We start from the raw sequence: 16439 nt of genomic DNA, 5'->3' as shown, positions 1-16439 counted from the left end.
ATCTCATCATTGCTGGCATAATTTCTCAGATCTTCATGTTTTCCAGTGAAATAACCTTCACAAAACGTCCCTCTGGTGAACTCTTTGAAGGAATTATGTAAAGTATATATTTTTTCTCTCTCTTTTTTAAGGATGTCTCGGGGATGTCACATTGCTGGGAAGGGCACTCTCATAAATTTGTTGTCGATTCATTGGCTTAATGGGGTATGGTTGGTCCTGCATCTTTCTGTTTCTTTGAAAGGTAGTCTACTCCTGCCTCTGCCATATCCTCCTCCTCCTTTTCAGGAGATCAAGGGATTGCACGTTCTTTCCAAGCCTGTCAGCTGTTGATTAAGCATTGTCTAATTATATCTGTGGGCATCTGGTAAAGTTCCAGAGAGGGCAAAACAGTTGGAAGGCCAAAGGTGATAGGAAATGGCAATGAAGGTCTTAAGTCAAGATGTGATAAGCCACTCCCAGTCAGCAGTGTTTATGTATAGCAAAGGTCTTCAGACCAAGAATGTGAAGGTCAACTACACCCTTACTGAGTTAGTAGGAGACAGTAGCAGTTGCTTTGTTGAAGGTAAGGAGCAACAGGAAGTGTCTACTGTATACTAAATTGCTTTACCTGCTCATGCTGTTGCTGTCTCGTTTTAATCTCTGAGCATGTGCAGATGTACTTATGCTATGCAAAGAAAAGTATATAACCTCATGGAATGTGGCAATGGGATTGTTCTCTTGCCCCGGCTGAGACTACCACACATCTGAGTTTTAAAAGAATAACCCAGACCTTGAAAGAAATGGAGAGTCATGTCTTAATTCCTCCACAATACAAATGATCCTTCAAGGCTGGCGGTGTAAGAACCAACCATACCCCATTACACCAATGAATCGACAACAAATTTATGAGAGTGCCCTTCCCAGGAATTGGCTGAAGGAGCACATTGGCCTTTAGTTGGTGTCTCTTTATGGCAGCTCAGAAAGAACTGTTTATGCTAGGCCTCTTTGGCTTTGGAGCAGGTAGACCAAATTCCCTGAAAGCTCTGGAACATCCCTTCTCTCCACGGTCCTGTTCTTATTAGGAGTGCATAAGATACATTTGGCAAAGTGATCCTCTTTTTTTAGTGTTTCAGTACAATATTACTATTATCTTGATTGTTCTGAATTGGAATTGTTAGCTGCCCCGGTTGCCTTCCTTTTGAAAATGGAAAAGTGGGATTCAGTGTTCCTATAAATACTAAACACACACACAAACCTGGCAGAAGGATCAGGTGGGGGGAGAAAATGCCCCCATAAGGGGAAAACAATTGAAAAATGCCTGCCTGGGAGGGCCACATCAGCTGCGAGAAGGAATAATAGCATACTCGTAGGCTGGAATGGGTCAGACAGAAGTAAGGCCACTACTGAAGGTATGGCAGAACCAGCAGGCATGAAGGGATGAGCCTGCCTCACAAGTGCCTCTGTTGGCAATGGGGACGGGCTGTAAGTCATCACTTGCATCTCAAGGGATGTGCTTCTTTGTACCAGGTGGACATCTCAGCTGTGGACCGTTACAGACTCCCATGGAATCTTCATAGGGAGGGTGAGAACAAGCCTCCTACAAAGGTCTGAAAGAATACATATTAGGCTGTGTTCTGTGGTTACTTTGTGGCCTGCTTAACCCCTGGCATCAGTATATTTTAGAACTGTGAGAAATGAACTCCATCCTATTTTGTGGGCAGACAAATTAAGGGGTCCATTCCACCAACTTTTTGCGGGGGGGGGGGTAAATTCTCCAGTAGTTTTTCTGAGGATGAGACTCAGCATCTTCAGTGGGAGTAGCACAGCTTCTCTCTCTCTCTCTCTCTCTCTCTCTCTCTCTCTCTCTCTCTCTCTGTAATGCTCTCTCTCTGTAATGCTCTCTCTCTCTCCCACCCCCGCCCCTCTCTCTTTGCTGTTACTGCATGTGGCAACAGCTGCAACTATGTTGGGAACCTTGTCTCCATTTTGCGTCCTGCACAATGTCCCAGATATCACATTAATCCGAGGCATTGCGGGTGGGGGGATGGCAGCTGTCACAAAGAAGAGAAAAAGGAGAATATTAGGTGAACATTGTGCAAAGTGACACTCTTTTTCTAGGGCGCCTAGGGGGTTGAGCAAAAGAAAAATCTCAGAAACCTTCTAAGAAAAATGTCTTCTGAAAAATAACAGCTCTGCTGTATTCATATTTAATTCCTCCCCCTCTGCAAATCATGAATCATTATTCAATGTAATAATTGTAGCTGTAATACTCTTCAAGGGTGTAGGATTCATCTGAACTGATTGGTCACCAGCTCTGCATATGGAATTAGGACCTGCAGACGATGTTTGCAACCTCATTGTGGCTGGAAAGATAAATTGTACCTGATAAGAAAGGGAAGTCAGCTGTTAACAAGTTCTCTTCTCTCTGATGTATCTTTGCATTTTCTACACATTTTTTTAATATCTGGGGTTAAATATTTCAATAGCTGCTGGAAGCCATTTCCATTTCACAGCAGTCATTCAAACCTGTTTCTGCTTTAGGTTGACTCGGTTTGTGGGTATTTCATATTCAGTCATTCTCTGTTTCTCTGAGTCTGGGGTGGGGTAATTCAACAACAAGCTTTAGAAGGTGAAGTTTTATGCAGCTTTGTCCACTGCTTAGAAAACATGATGATCAGATGTTTCACAACTGCAGTTCAGTGAACTAGCATTCTACATATATATCTGTCCAGTTGTGCCTACCTCCGCCACACTCAAGTAGCAGAAGCTAGTAGAACTCGAATCTCCACATCCCGATATTTTTTCTTCAAACTATGTTGCATTTCTGTTCTCTATTCTGAAATAAATGTTTTGAATGTTAACAGTTCCAAGTAAGAACATTCTTCTTTGGGATGATTCTGGAAATCAGTGTTTCTTGGGTTACCTGTCTACCAAATTTCAGCTTTATACATCTTGAGGAGTGATACCAGCAATGCTGGAACCGCTGTGAGCCAGTGACTTACATTCACATTTCTCCAATACACATCAATAGAAGGTACTAATCCATAAAATAAGACCATAAAATAAGACACAGAGAACAAGCTTGGGTTGAAAATTGGGCCACATTTATTGAAATAGCAGCAAAGGGGTAACTAGGATGGGCATCTAACTGTGTCAGCAGCTAGCTGGCACTTCTTGGGCGAAAACACACCCAGCCTGAGGGGTGGCGTTGATCTCGCCATCCCTCCAGACTGCCCCTTCTGGGGGAGGTAGACCTTCCGGTGTCACCCCCAACCCGGTGCTGCACAACACCTGGGTGAGTGAGTAGGGTTGGTCTCCCAGGCAACCCTTATCCCCCCGCCGAGCCGCTAGGGATGTACGAAAGTCACTTACCTTTTCGCAGCTTGCCTTCGCGGTGGGGGGGAGGTGCTTCGCTTTCCCCCCCGAAGTTCAGGCGAAGGGGGGGAGGCTTCCCGCCTCGCCCGGCCAAAATTCAGGCCAGGGAGGAGGCTTCCCGCCTCGCCCGGCCGAAATTCAGGCCAGGGAGAAGCGCCCCGTCTCCCCGGCCGCGAAACAAAAAGTGAAAAAAAAAGACCCTGTGATAGGCTACGTGACGATTTACGTAGCGTATCACAGCTAGATTTCCAAAGTCAGCTGTGATAGGCTAGGTAAATCGTCACGTAGCCTATCATGGGTGACTTTGAAAAAAAAATCGCGTACGCAAATGGCGGCGGCCCATGGGCGCCGCCATTTGCGTTCCTTATTTTGGCACGTCTAGTCTACGTAAACATTTACGTAGACTACGGCGAAAATAAGGGCAACGCAAATAGCTTGCCCTTATTTTCGCCGTAGTCTACGTAAATCTTTACGTAGACTAGACGTGCCAAAATAAGGAATGCAAATGGCGGCGCCCATGGGCCGCCGCCATTTGCATACGTGCTTTTTTTTTTTTTCAAAGTCACCCGTGATAGGCTACATGACGATTTACGTAGCCTATCATGGCTGATTTTGGAAATCTAGCCTTGATAGGCTACGTAAATCGTTACGTAGCCAATGCACAGGTGTGTGTTTTTTTTTTTCCTTTAGGGGGGTTTTTTTGCAATGGCGGCAGCGGCAGCCGGTTGGGAGACCGGCCGCCGCCCCCGCCCATGCCGAACCGCCGCCGAACTGTCGCCGGGACCCGCCGCCGGGAGGGACATTCGCCAAAGGTAAGTCCCGTCCCGGGGGGGTGGCGGGGGGGTGGCGGAGAATTTCACCACCGATTTCGGGGGGCCAAATGCGTTGGCGCTCGGCCCCCCGAAGATTCAGGGAGAAATTCTCTGCCATCCATACGAGCTGCACAACCCGTTCGGGGGGCCTCAGGCGTCACCTGTCACCATAAGGTGCCTCTGCATGCACACCATCCCTACTTTCCTGTTTTTGCCCATCCTAGCTGCCACAGGAGTCACAAGCCTAGAGCTTGTGAAACTCCCCCCACCTGCGCAGAAGAACTTCCCGCAGGCCCCTTTGCAGATCAGACAGACATATGTTATTCACTAAATGAGACAGGCGGACACCGTCCTACCTGTAATGCTCCCTCCATGTCCACAGAATTCCCTGGCGGGTGGTGCATCCATCACCTCATTCACATGGCCATAAGCCATTTCTCTGTGCACTTTCGGATGTGCCTTGCCACTGGCAACGTCATTCCATTCCTTCCCATTGATCCATGGGAGCAGTGAGGGCTACAATAGGCTACTTCCAGCCAATTATGCTGGACCACCTGCATCTCCACCAAGGCCTGTTTGATCAGGTCCTCGCCTGGCTTACAGCCAATGTCATTCCTCTCAATGTGCAGCACCTGGACCTGCGGAGGAAGACTGACAACCTTTGGTGGAACAGAGTGAGGAGGGGACTCCCACCGTATGCCACAACTGTGAAGCCACTGGATCTTAATGTGACGGGGTGACAGAAGCTGAAGTCTGAAGACGACATACAAGCCCTTCGTGCAGCTCCAGACATCATAACGTGCCCATGTAAGAGCACCCGTTCCGGCGTACGACGAGTCTGCTGGTCTGAGGAAAAAGCACATTAGGGCAAGCAAAGCGAAAATTGTGTCAGGAAGAAGCAGACAACTCGCGAACGCAGGCCAGAATGCTGTGAAGCCCCATTTTCAAGCTGCCATAAGGTGCCTGTGAGAGAAACCTCCAGTGGCTACCATGGTGACTGCTTCAATGTAACAACAGTGGGTTCAAAACTGCAAATTACCTAGGCCTAGGGGGTAGAGCTAATGTAGAAACTGCCCAAATTGCCCTTAATTCAACAGTAAGCCATTGAAGTGATAAAACGGAGGCCCCTCCTTAGACCCGCGGCATTCCATAAAACCCCTAAGGTCCCGACAGGGCATAACCCATTGACTTGCATTGGGCCGTGGGCCACTGCCGTGCCCTTGCCATACCAATCAGTTTGATCACCAAATATGTAAATGGGTTAAATTGGGCCAGACCTGTATCTTGAAGCATATCAAGGCCCTCTGGGACAAGTTGGTCTTGGGAGCCCAGACCAACCCTGAATTCCTAAGGGGGGGGTTGAAGAAGGCCATTAAGGCTGCTATGTAGAACAGGGAAATGTCTTACTGGAAAGCTTAAATGGAGGGCCATTACCCCCAAAGCCCGAAAGGGGTATCCGGAGAGAGAGGGTGGCTAATTTACTAAAGCAGGCAACATCTGTGCCCAACACTATATTGCATGCCAAACCCTAAAATCTGACATGGAGTCAGTGAATCCCACCGTTGTGGGCCGGAAGGCTAAATGGCCAGCTTGCGACTTATGGTCCGAGATAGTCTGTTGTTCCTTAAGGAGGCGTGAAATTGCAGCCAATGATCTATACATAAGGGGCATGAATCCTATCGCTGAAGCTTTGCCTAATGCGCGGCACACCCTACCTGCTCTGTCGCAGGCGGATCCTATATGGAGAGCCATGGAATGCAGGATGGCGTGCCTGGCTTCAGTATCCCGGTCTCCCATAGTACTGCAAGGATGGAATCTGGGAATGGAGCACCCACGGGGCTAAGGCCCAGAAGACGTTGACGTAATTTCATGACAAGGCATCGACAATTGGGTTTACCTAACCCGGCACATGGTGGACCCAGAACCAGATGTTGTAACACCGAGACTGGAGCGCGAACACACTGACACATGGCATGACCCTCCAGTTTCAGGAGGACGGAGAATGAATAACGTGGTCATGTTGTCATACCAAAGGGGGGGGTTACTGACTTGGCTATAAGGTCATCCAAAATGTGCTTGGCAGCGGCAGCAGCCTCCACTTTACAGGCCACTACCGACAGCACAATCGGACCTGTCCTAAGAATCTGAAACCCCTTGGGGTAGCGGCGGAACCATGTGAATCCGCAGTCCGGCTTTGAGGAGAGGCTCACGCTTCCAGAAGGAGGTGCCATTAAAGCCCTACTAAGTTGAAGCCATGCCTATGGATACATGTGCACAGCAGAAGTGACCCTGGTTCAATGGTGCGGCAGCCGCAGTCCCTGCACTGCCCAAATTGAGCTGGCATGAGAAGTAGGGATGTCAGAGAATTTCTCCACGAATCTTGGGGAGGCCGAATGCCAACGCATTCGGCCCCCCAAAATTGGTGGGGAAATTCTCCGCCGGCCCCCCGCCCCCCCCCCGGGATGGGACTTACCTCCCTCGAATGTCCCTCTCGGCGGCGGGTTACGGCGGGAGTTCGGCGGCGGTTCGTCGGGGGCGGGGGCAGTGGCCGGGCTTCCGACCGGCTGCCGCCGCCACCATTACAAAATAAAGTAAAAAAAACAAAACAAAACACCCGTGATAGGATATGTAATGATTTACGTAGCCTATCACAGCTAGATTCCCAAAGTCAGCCGTGATAGACTACGTAAATCGTTACGTAGCCTATCACGAGTGACTTTGGGAAAAAAAAAAGCGCGTACGCAAATGGCGGCACTCATGGGCACCGCCATTTGCATTCCTTATTTGGTCCCAGTAGTCTACGTAAAGATTTATGTAGACTACAGCGAAAATAAGGGCAATGCAAATAGCGTTGCCCTTATTTTCGCTGTAGTCTACGTAAATCTTGATGTAGACTACCGGGACCAAATAAGGAACACAAATGGTGGCACCCATGGGCGCCGCCATTTGCATACGTGCTTTTTTTTTTTCAAAGTCACCCGTGATAGGCTACATAACGATTTACGTAGCGAATCACAGCTGACTTTGGGAATCTAGCCATGATAGGCTACGTAAATCATTACATAGCCTATCACGGGTGTGGTTTTTTTTTTCACTTTTGTATTTTGCGGCCAGGGAGACGGGGCACTTCTCCCCGGCCTGAATTTCGGCCGGGTGAGGCGGGGTGCCTACCCCCCCGGCCTGAATTTCAGCCAGGTGAGGCGGGGTGTCTCCCCCTCCGGCCTGAGCTTCGGGGGGAGAACCAAAGCACCTCCCCCCCACCGCAAAGCAAGCTGCGGGACCAGGTAAGTGCCTTTCGTACATCCCTAGAGAAGGCACAGTCAGGGGCCGCTACCCTAACTGTGAAAAGAAGATGCCCTACAATATCTTGCATGGCCCCCCAAAGGAAAACCCTAGGAAGATGTATAACTGCTTGGAACTGTGCCTAAAGGACCTGAAAGTTTCCTGAGGGAGGTGTGAATAACACCTAAGGGTGTCGGATTGGCTTCACCAAATGTTGATGTGGGAGACAGGCCCCCAGCCTTTCGTGAGCTAAGGGACACCGAGGTAACAGGAAAGGGGAACAATACTTGCGTTAGGTCAGAACATTGACCACCGTCTTTGGACTCCATGTAGCACATGCCCATCAGGGACCCGTGGCCAGGATCCCAGACCAAGACAGCTGCCTCATTGAAGAGGTGTGTTGCACTGAGCAGAGATGATCAGGGATCTCATGATTAACTGACTGGCCCTCAGGGAAGAGAGGTTACGAATCAGGATAAACTCCCTAGAGGATTTCCTGGGCACCATTTCGAGAAGGGAGATCCCTAGAGTAGATAACGGGGTGTGGAAAAAAGGGGGGGCTAAAACCTTTCTGCCAGTACTGCCTTGTTAACCTCTCCTGAACCTGTCAATGCCTGGCAAGAAGAAATGCTGCTTATGAGGAAAGGATGGCCTATGTTGACCTAGAGAAAGGGGGGGGGGGTCTAGAACCTAGCATAACACCATGTTCCAAGTTAAGACGCATTCCCCCAGTTGGGGTAGTGTCTTAAAGCTGGAGTATTGGCACCAACCTAACTAGGCATGGGCCATCCAGAGCTTCCTACTGCCTTGGCTTTTCCAAGGGGGACCCTACCATCCCCAGGCATTGGACAAGAGCTGCATGAGTGCTGACTGCTACAAGGGAGAACTCACGATGGAAACTGCACATGTCCTGGGAGTATGTGCCCTTGGGGCTTTATTCCCAGCACAGATAGCAGTGCTGAAGCAGCGGACCTGCCATAGGCCGAGGGCCAGTGTGGGAGACAGCCTGGTGAATGTGGCCACTGCCAGATCTGTCACCGAACCCGGCCGGGAAGGTGTCAAAATTGGAGCGAAAGGTCCTGGTCCAACAGGTCCCTGCGCAGAGAAGGGCAATGCGAAAGACCTCAACATAAGCCAGTCACACACCTCCTCAGGTGAAAGTCATTATGAGAATGCCCTGGTGACATTACAACTCGCCAGATTAGCGTAGGGATCTGATATGCCTCTTACGTGGATGCCCGAGAGGGCGAGGGCAGGTGAGGGATCCTAAATTAATCCAGCAAAACCCTGTAAGATGCTGCGTTAAGCAGCTGGGGTTACTGAGGTGTGACTGATGGAGCTGCAGGAGGCCCAGGCGTCGTATACAGAGATGACATTGGGAGGGACAGCCGCCACAGGGAGGTAAGCTAAGGCGGCAACCCCACAGCCCTGAGGGTTGCCCATCTGGACAAGTGGGGCGAGGTGCAGTCATCTCACCCATATCCAGGGCAGCCGTGTCCGGGTCCGGGAGCAAGGGAGGCGATGCCACTTGCAGTGCTCCTGACGGAGATGCCCCATGAGGGCAGACCACCTCCAGCTGTGGTGTGTCACTAGGGATGGAGGAGAATTTCTCCATGAATCTCCGGGAGGCCGAATGCCAATGCATTCGGCCCCCCGAAATTGGTGGTGAAATTCTCCGCCGGCCCCCTGGGATGGGACTTACCTCATGCGAATGTCCCTCTCGGCGGCAGGTCCCGGCGGCGTTTCGGTGGGTGCGGCGGCGGCTGGTCTTCTGACCAGCTGCCGCCGCCGCCATTGCAAAATAAAAAAGGAAAGTAAAAAACAAACAAACACACACCCGTGATAGGCTACAGAACGATTTACGTAGCCTATCACGGCTAGATTTCCAAAGTCAGCCATGATAGGCTACGTAAATCATCACATAGCCTATCACGGGTGACTTTGAAAAGAAAAAAAAAAGCACGTACGCAAATGGCCACACCCATGGGGTGCCGCCATTTGCGTTCCTTAGTTTGGCACGTCTAGTCTACGTAATGATTTACGTAGACTACGGCGAAAATAAGGGTAACGCAAATAGCGTTCCCTTATTTTCGCCGTAGTCTACATAAATCTTTACGTAGACTAGACGTATCAAAATAAGGAACGCAAATGGCGGTCCCCATGGGAGCTACCATGGTTGCCATGAGCTGCCAAGAACTGGGCATGGTTAGCCTTGAGAAGAGAAGACATAGGGGAGATATGACAGCACTCTTCAAGGACTTGAAAGGTTGTCACAGAGAGGAAGGCTAGGATCTCTTCTTGATCATCCCAGAGTGCAGGACACAGAACAATGGGCTCAAGTTACAGGAACTTCCTGTTAGAGCAGTACAACAATGGAACCAATTTCCCAGGGAGGTGGTGGGCTCTCCCACACCGGAGGCATTCAAGACGAGGCTGGACAGCCACTTGTCAGGGATGCTCTGACTTGGATTCCTGCACTGAGCAGGGGGATGGACTCAATGGTCTTTTGGCCTGTTCCAACCCTACCATTCTATGCTTTTATGATTCTTGCTGAGGAAAACAACAACAACAAAAAATAGTAATTCCTTTGTCTCCTTTGGGACTCATCATGAGCCTCATAATTAATTTATTATTATTGTTGTTGTTGTTGTTGTTATTATTATTATTAATCTCCTTAGCAATTTAAGGTGCTTATAATTACTAGTACTGGTAGTCTTCATAGAGCTTTTGAAGGACTAATAACCATAGCCCTCAAGAAGTAAATATCAGCATCTTTTTGCATATTTGTTTCTTTTCCATATCCTTATAAAATATCTTATAGTTATTTATATTCAACTTTAGCTCCACAGCTATCTGAGAAGTGTCTCATTTAACAACACTGTTGGGGAAGAAATCTGTTTCAACCAAAATGGGGTGTTAGAGGCTGGATTTGATATCATCAATTGGGTCACATTCCCAAACCATTCTTTTCTTCGAGTAAAGATGGGAAAGATAAACCCGACAGCTCCCAAAGGCAAAGTGTTCACCATTTGTGAGAATGTCATAGTATGGAATAATATGTTTAACCAGGTAAGACCCCATGCAAACTTTAGATTCGATGAAACCATTTTCTCATGGTTTAAAAAAATAGTTCACTATTCTTTTTAAAAAAATAATACTTTTTATTCTATTTTTGTATCTTTTTAAGTGAAATAAACAGTATCAACAACCAAATCATTATCTACAGTTTCCAACAATACAGTAGTCTTAGGAGGACACAGCAATACTGAAGAAGAAAAAAACAGAAGAAGGGAAAGGAAGAAGATAGCAAGAAAGAAAGAAAAAAAGTTAATTAAAAGGATTAAATGTAAACTCCATTACACACAAACTTCAAATACCTTTCTACTTAAAAGTTATACTTATAATGTTGCCAGTATTACAATTCATCAGTACAGCACAGATAATCAACCTTACATTTCAGTATCATCAGTCATATAGCAAGGGAGCAAGCCTACAATTCATTTCCAATACCCATATATTGTCCTTCAGTTAGTATATAACAGTAAAGCTTAACAATTTAACCAGTCAAAAATATTACTAATCAAAGTCTCATAATAATGATAGTAATAATAATAAAAAGGAAAGAAATTAAAAAAGGATGAGTAATAATAGTTAAAAAATCACAAATAAATTTTATGCTATCTATATTTTAGATAATGTCATTTCTAAATCTATATAGGAAGGTATACAAATCTATACACACACCAAAAATTCCCAAACAGGAATTTTATTATACAATGTATCATGTTTAATGTAAAAAAAAGAGGAAGCAAGAAAAAGAGAGGGGGGGGGGATAAATGTAAACAGTCCTCTGGACTGGCATACTGCCTGGATCTTTTAATCCAAATAAATCCAAAAGACAATGATAATTGCAAAGTTCCCAGCTCAAGAGACTGGGGAAGATGACTCTCATGCCTTACTTTGAATGCCAGCTAGCCAAGCCTCTGCCATTTCATGGTATGGTATTTGATATGAATATGATGACTGCTCATTGGAAGGACAGATACTGAAGCTGAAGCTCAAATATTTTGGCCACCTAATGCGAAGAGAGAACTCCCTGGAAAAGACCCTGATGCTGGGAAAGATTGAAGGCAAAAGGAGAAGGGGACAGCAGAGGATGAGATGGCTAGATAGCATCACTGATGCAATGAATATGAACTTGTCTTGAGCACACTCTGGGAGAGAGCAGAGGACAGGAAGGCCTGGCATGTTATGGTCCATGGGGTCACAAAGAGTCGGACATGACTTAACGACTGAAGAACAACAATTTGATATGATATTGCAGATTCATTTGTGTTGACTGATTTCTTGCCTTGGTAAATTGTCTTCTTTCGTCATTGATCACTAAAGAAGTGTAATCTGGAAGTAACATAACTTTGTCTCGTGTTGACCCCCCCAAAAGTTCTCCCACTTCTCTTGCCTAGTGCAAATTATGATTTTTTGAAGAAACTCTTGCAGACTGAACTATAACAGTATAGGCAGTCCCTTTGATGCCATGAACTGGACCTGGAACATGATATGCATGCTCAATATCGAGTAAATAATCAGATGGCAGAGTGAGTAGCTCATGTAGAAATTTATCTAAGAATTTAGACAGACTTATATCAGAAGGCAGATCTTTGATACCAAGGATACGCAGATTCGCTCTATGACTATATGCCTCCAGTTGGGACATTCTCACAGACAGGATATTATGGGAGGCATGCATAGCCGTCTCTTGTGCAGACACCTGGTCTTGGAGAGCATTAACCTTCAATTCCATCTTTTGCAATGAGCTATTAATTAAATCCACAGCCCCTTGAAGGTTAGCAATAGAATCTTGGATTGTATCCAGCCTCTTAGCCTGCTAATTGAGAAGACAAAGTTTTTATCAGAGCAAGCAACTCCCCTACATCTCTGGCATCACTAGAAACCTTTGCCAAGGGAGGAGTTGGGGGAGTTGGCGGTGGTCCCACAGCTTTTTTCCTTCCCCTTGCTGCTGCCATCCTCCTCTTCCATAAAGAAAGCAAGTAAGTATAATTACAAACAAATAGTCACTTCAACAGATTTTGCAGGCCCTCAGATATTGTTGGTATTTTTAATTCATAAATACTTCTGGAGCTCGTCAGCCCTGAAGTCTCCTAATTACATAGGAGTTTCAAAACAGCTTTGAGTAGATGACACTCCGGGCAACTGACCTTAGAGTCCAGCTCTTCTGCTGCTCCACAAAAGGAGTTGTTCTTCCAATATCTTTTCCAGATGGTACTCCAGCTTCCCCTTTTAATTCCAGGGGAAGATTAAAAGGTTTTTCAACCTTTCAAAAGCTGTTGGAGGAGATGACTAGTGGAGACTCTGCAGGACGCTTTCCAGGGCGACATGGCTCCTACTGAAAACAGGAAAAAATAGTTCACTATTCTGACACTAACAGAGCTGTGTCTTTCTTGTTACATATAGTTGAATTCTCTTAATCCAAGGTTTCTAAATGTAAACGTTAACCTGACACAGTTCTTAAGCTATAGTACTTTAGAGTATTTTGGACTCAAAGGCTTCGATCCTATACACACCTACCTAACATAGTCTCATTGGTTAGAATACAGACTAAGTTAGTTCTTCTAAGTTCCCATTCAAACCAATCAGACTTTCATCACAACTAACTCCATAAACACACTTTTTGAATATTAAAACATTCTCTGTTTCATTGATGAACAGACACGACCTCTTTCTCTGTGTAATGACAATTGCTGTTTCAGTTATATCAGGAAAAAGAAGGAAGGGGAGCCATTTTGCTGCTATGATTGTTTTCTATGTCCAGATGGGAAGATTTCCAACCAGACAGGTAAGGGATCCTGTGTAAACTGTTGAACTAATATATTGGTCATGATCCCTAGTTTCCCTGATGCTGTAAACATGATTAATAATTTGTTGATGGGACTGGCTCCTGATCAGCTGGTATAATCTCATATAACCACTGACTTGTGTCTGCACAAAAACAGAGATAATAATTTAGAATATTGATATATATGGGGAGAGAGAGGGAGGGGGAGGGGAGGGGAGGGGAGAGAGGGAGGGAGATTCAGTGATAGCATTAAGTAGGCAAGTGCAAATCAGCAAAATTTGATCTTGCCAAATTTCTCTGAATTCCATCTCAAAGCTTGTTCTGACTCTGAGTCCGTAAGAGACTGTGAGGTTTGTTCATTTGTTTGCTTCCTTTTCACATGAAAATCTATGCACATTTCATGCACATTTTATTTCCAAATACCCACATTAACTGTGCATTTTTTGAAGTGGACACATTCTTCTCCCAAGATAAAAGCATATTTGTACACATTTTTGAAATGTACTCATTTTGAAATGCATGCATTTTTGTAATGTACACATTCTCCTCTAATGATCAAAGCATATTAGGGCACATTTTTGAAATGTACACATTTTGAAATGTACAAATTTTTGTAATATGTGTCTGCTGTCAAACGTATTCTTTTGTTATTGTTGTTCCACAAATCATACTGCAAGCTTGGAAAAGTACAGCCTTCTACCACAGATGTTGTCCGAGGCTGCATTCAGCCCAGAAGGCACAAACTGGGCAAACTCTTGATCAAACACAAACTGAAACAAATTTTTTACACAGCCCTAGCATTAAGCTTCAATGGCTGATTTAAGTCCCAAGACCTGGGTTGCTCCTGGACTATCCCTCAGAATGGTATTAATATAACATTGAGCAAGGATTAATAGAATGCACTCTGCATAGTGATGGCATGTGTCAACTCTGATGCTTTCTTTTCCAGACATGGATTACTGCTTCCCATGTCCAGAAGATCATTATTCAAGCCATAACCGGGATTTATGCATTCCCAAAAATGTAAGTTTCTTATCATACGAAGAACCTTTGGGGATCAGCATGGCCACTGTTGCTCTTTCCTTTTCTTCCATCACAGTGTTAGTGCTTTGGATCTTCGTGAAGCACAAGGACACTCCCATTGTCAAAGCAAACAACCGAAACCTCACCTACGGTCTCCTCATCTCACTCCTGCTCTCCTTCCTTTGTGCTTTGCTCTTCATTGGCCAACCTGAGAACATATGGTGTCTCCTTCAGCAAACTGCCTTTGGCATCATCTTCTCAGTGGCTGTTTCCTGTGTGCTGGCCAAGACCATCATTGTAGTTCTAGCCTTCATGGCCACCAAACCAGGCTCCAGCATGAGGAAATGGGTGGGGAAAAGACTGGCATCCTGTATTGTTATTTCCTGCTTCCTTATACAAGGGACTATTTGTACTTTGTGGCTGTCAACCTCTCCTCCATTCCCAGATTTTGACATCCACACCATGCCTACAGAAATTATTCTGCAATGTAATGAAGGGTCAGCCACCATGTTCTATTGTGTTCTGGGCTTCTATTGTGTTCTGTTCCATTGGCATTCAGTGGGGAATCATGCTGCATTGCACCGTTACCTCCTGTGTCATCCATTGTGCATGTAAATGTAATGCAAAGTGTGAATTTAATCTAGGAGGACACCTACATTAATGCATAACATTTCTGTTCATTCTTCTTCACTTTCTCTTAAACTAAACAAAATATATGTGACAAAAACATTTACGAGCGGAGATGGGTTAAAGAAGATGCAGACAACAAGCTTGGGTTGAAAATTGGGCCACATTTATTGAAATAGCTGCAAAGGGGTAACTAGGATGGGCATCTAACTGTGTCAGCGGCTAGCTGGCACTTCTTGGGTGAAAACACACCCAGCCTGAGGGGTGGCGGTGATCTCGCCATCCCTCCAGACTGCCCCTTCTGGGGGAGGTAGACCTTCCGGTGTCACCCCCAACCCGGTGCTGCACAACACCAGGGTGAGTGAGTAGGGTTGGTCTCCCAGGCAACCCTTATCCCCCCGCCGAGCCGCACAATCCATTCGGGGGGGTTCAGGTGTCACCTGTCACCATAAGGTGCCTCTGCATGCACACCATCCCTACTTTCCTGTTTTTGCCCGTCCTAGCCGCCACAGGAGTCACAAGCCTAGAACTTGTGAAACTCCCCCCACCTGCGCAGAAGAACTTCCCGCAGGCCCCTTTGCAGATCAGACAGAAATATGATATACACTACATGAGACAGGCGGACACTGTCCTACCTGTAACGCTCCCTCCATGTCCACAGAATTCCCTGGCGGGTGGTGCATCCATCACCTCATTTGCATAGGCCATTAGCCATTTCTCTGTGCATTTTCCGACGTGCCCTGCCACTGGCAACATCATTCCATTCCTTCCAAATGATCCATGGGAGCAGTGAGGGCTGCAATAGGCTACTTCCGGCCAGGTATGCTGGACCACCTGCATCTCAACCAAGGCCTGTTCGATCAGGTCCTCGCCTGGCTTACAACCGAAGTCCTCCCTCTCAATGTGCAGTGCCTGGACCTACGAAGAAAGACTGACGAACTTTGGTGGAACAGAGTGAGGAGGGGACTTCCACCGCATGCCTCGTCTGGGAAGCCACTGGATCTTAATGTGATGGTGTGATAGAAGCTGAAGTCTGAAATTGATGTACAAGCCCTTCGTGCAGTTCCAGACGTCATAACATGCCCATGTAAGGGCTCCCGTTCCAGCGTACGACAAGTCTGCTGGTCTAGGGAATAAACACATTGGGGCAAGCAAAGCGAGAGTTGTGTCAGGAAGAAGCAGATGACTCGCGAATGCAGGCCGGAGCGCTGTGAAGCCCCCATTAAACTGCCATAACATGCCTGAGAGAGAAACCTCCAGCGGCTATCATGGAGACTGCTTCAATGTAACGACCGTGGGTTCTTAAACTGCAAAATTACCTAGGCCTAGCGGGGTAGAGCTAATGTAGAAACTGCCCAAATTGCCCTTATGTCAACAGTAAGCCACTGAATCGATACAACGGAGGCCCTTCCTCAGACCCACGGCATTCCATAGAACCCTAAGGTCCCGACGGGGCACTAACCATTGACTTGTGTTTGGCCATGGGG

General features: G+C 46.6%; 1 long non-coding RNA gene across 1 annotated transcript; it reads left to right on the top strand.

Annotated features, from left to right (window-relative positions):
* Nucleotides 1-7251: 7251 nt before the first annotated feature.
* On the top strand, nucleotides 7252-16105 carry LOC146342536 (uncharacterized). The gene is made up of 5 exons (XR_014784137.1): nucleotides 7252-7450; nucleotides 10290-10517; nucleotides 13217-13302; nucleotides 14252-14325; nucleotides 14402-16105. It is a non-coding gene; the product is annotated as an uncharacterized LOC146342536 (long non-coding RNA).
* Nucleotides 16106-16439: the final 334 nt, after the last annotated feature.

Source organism: Heloderma suspectum, chromosome 6 (genome assembly GCF_057233095.1).
Source record: "Heloderma suspectum isolate Gila_16-S chromosome 6, 16-S_ref, whole genome shotgun sequence".
NCBI lineage: Eukaryota > Metazoa > Chordata > Lepidosauria > Squamata > Helodermatidae > Heloderma > Heloderma suspectum.
This window is presented reverse-complemented; position numbering and strand designations above follow the sequence as displayed.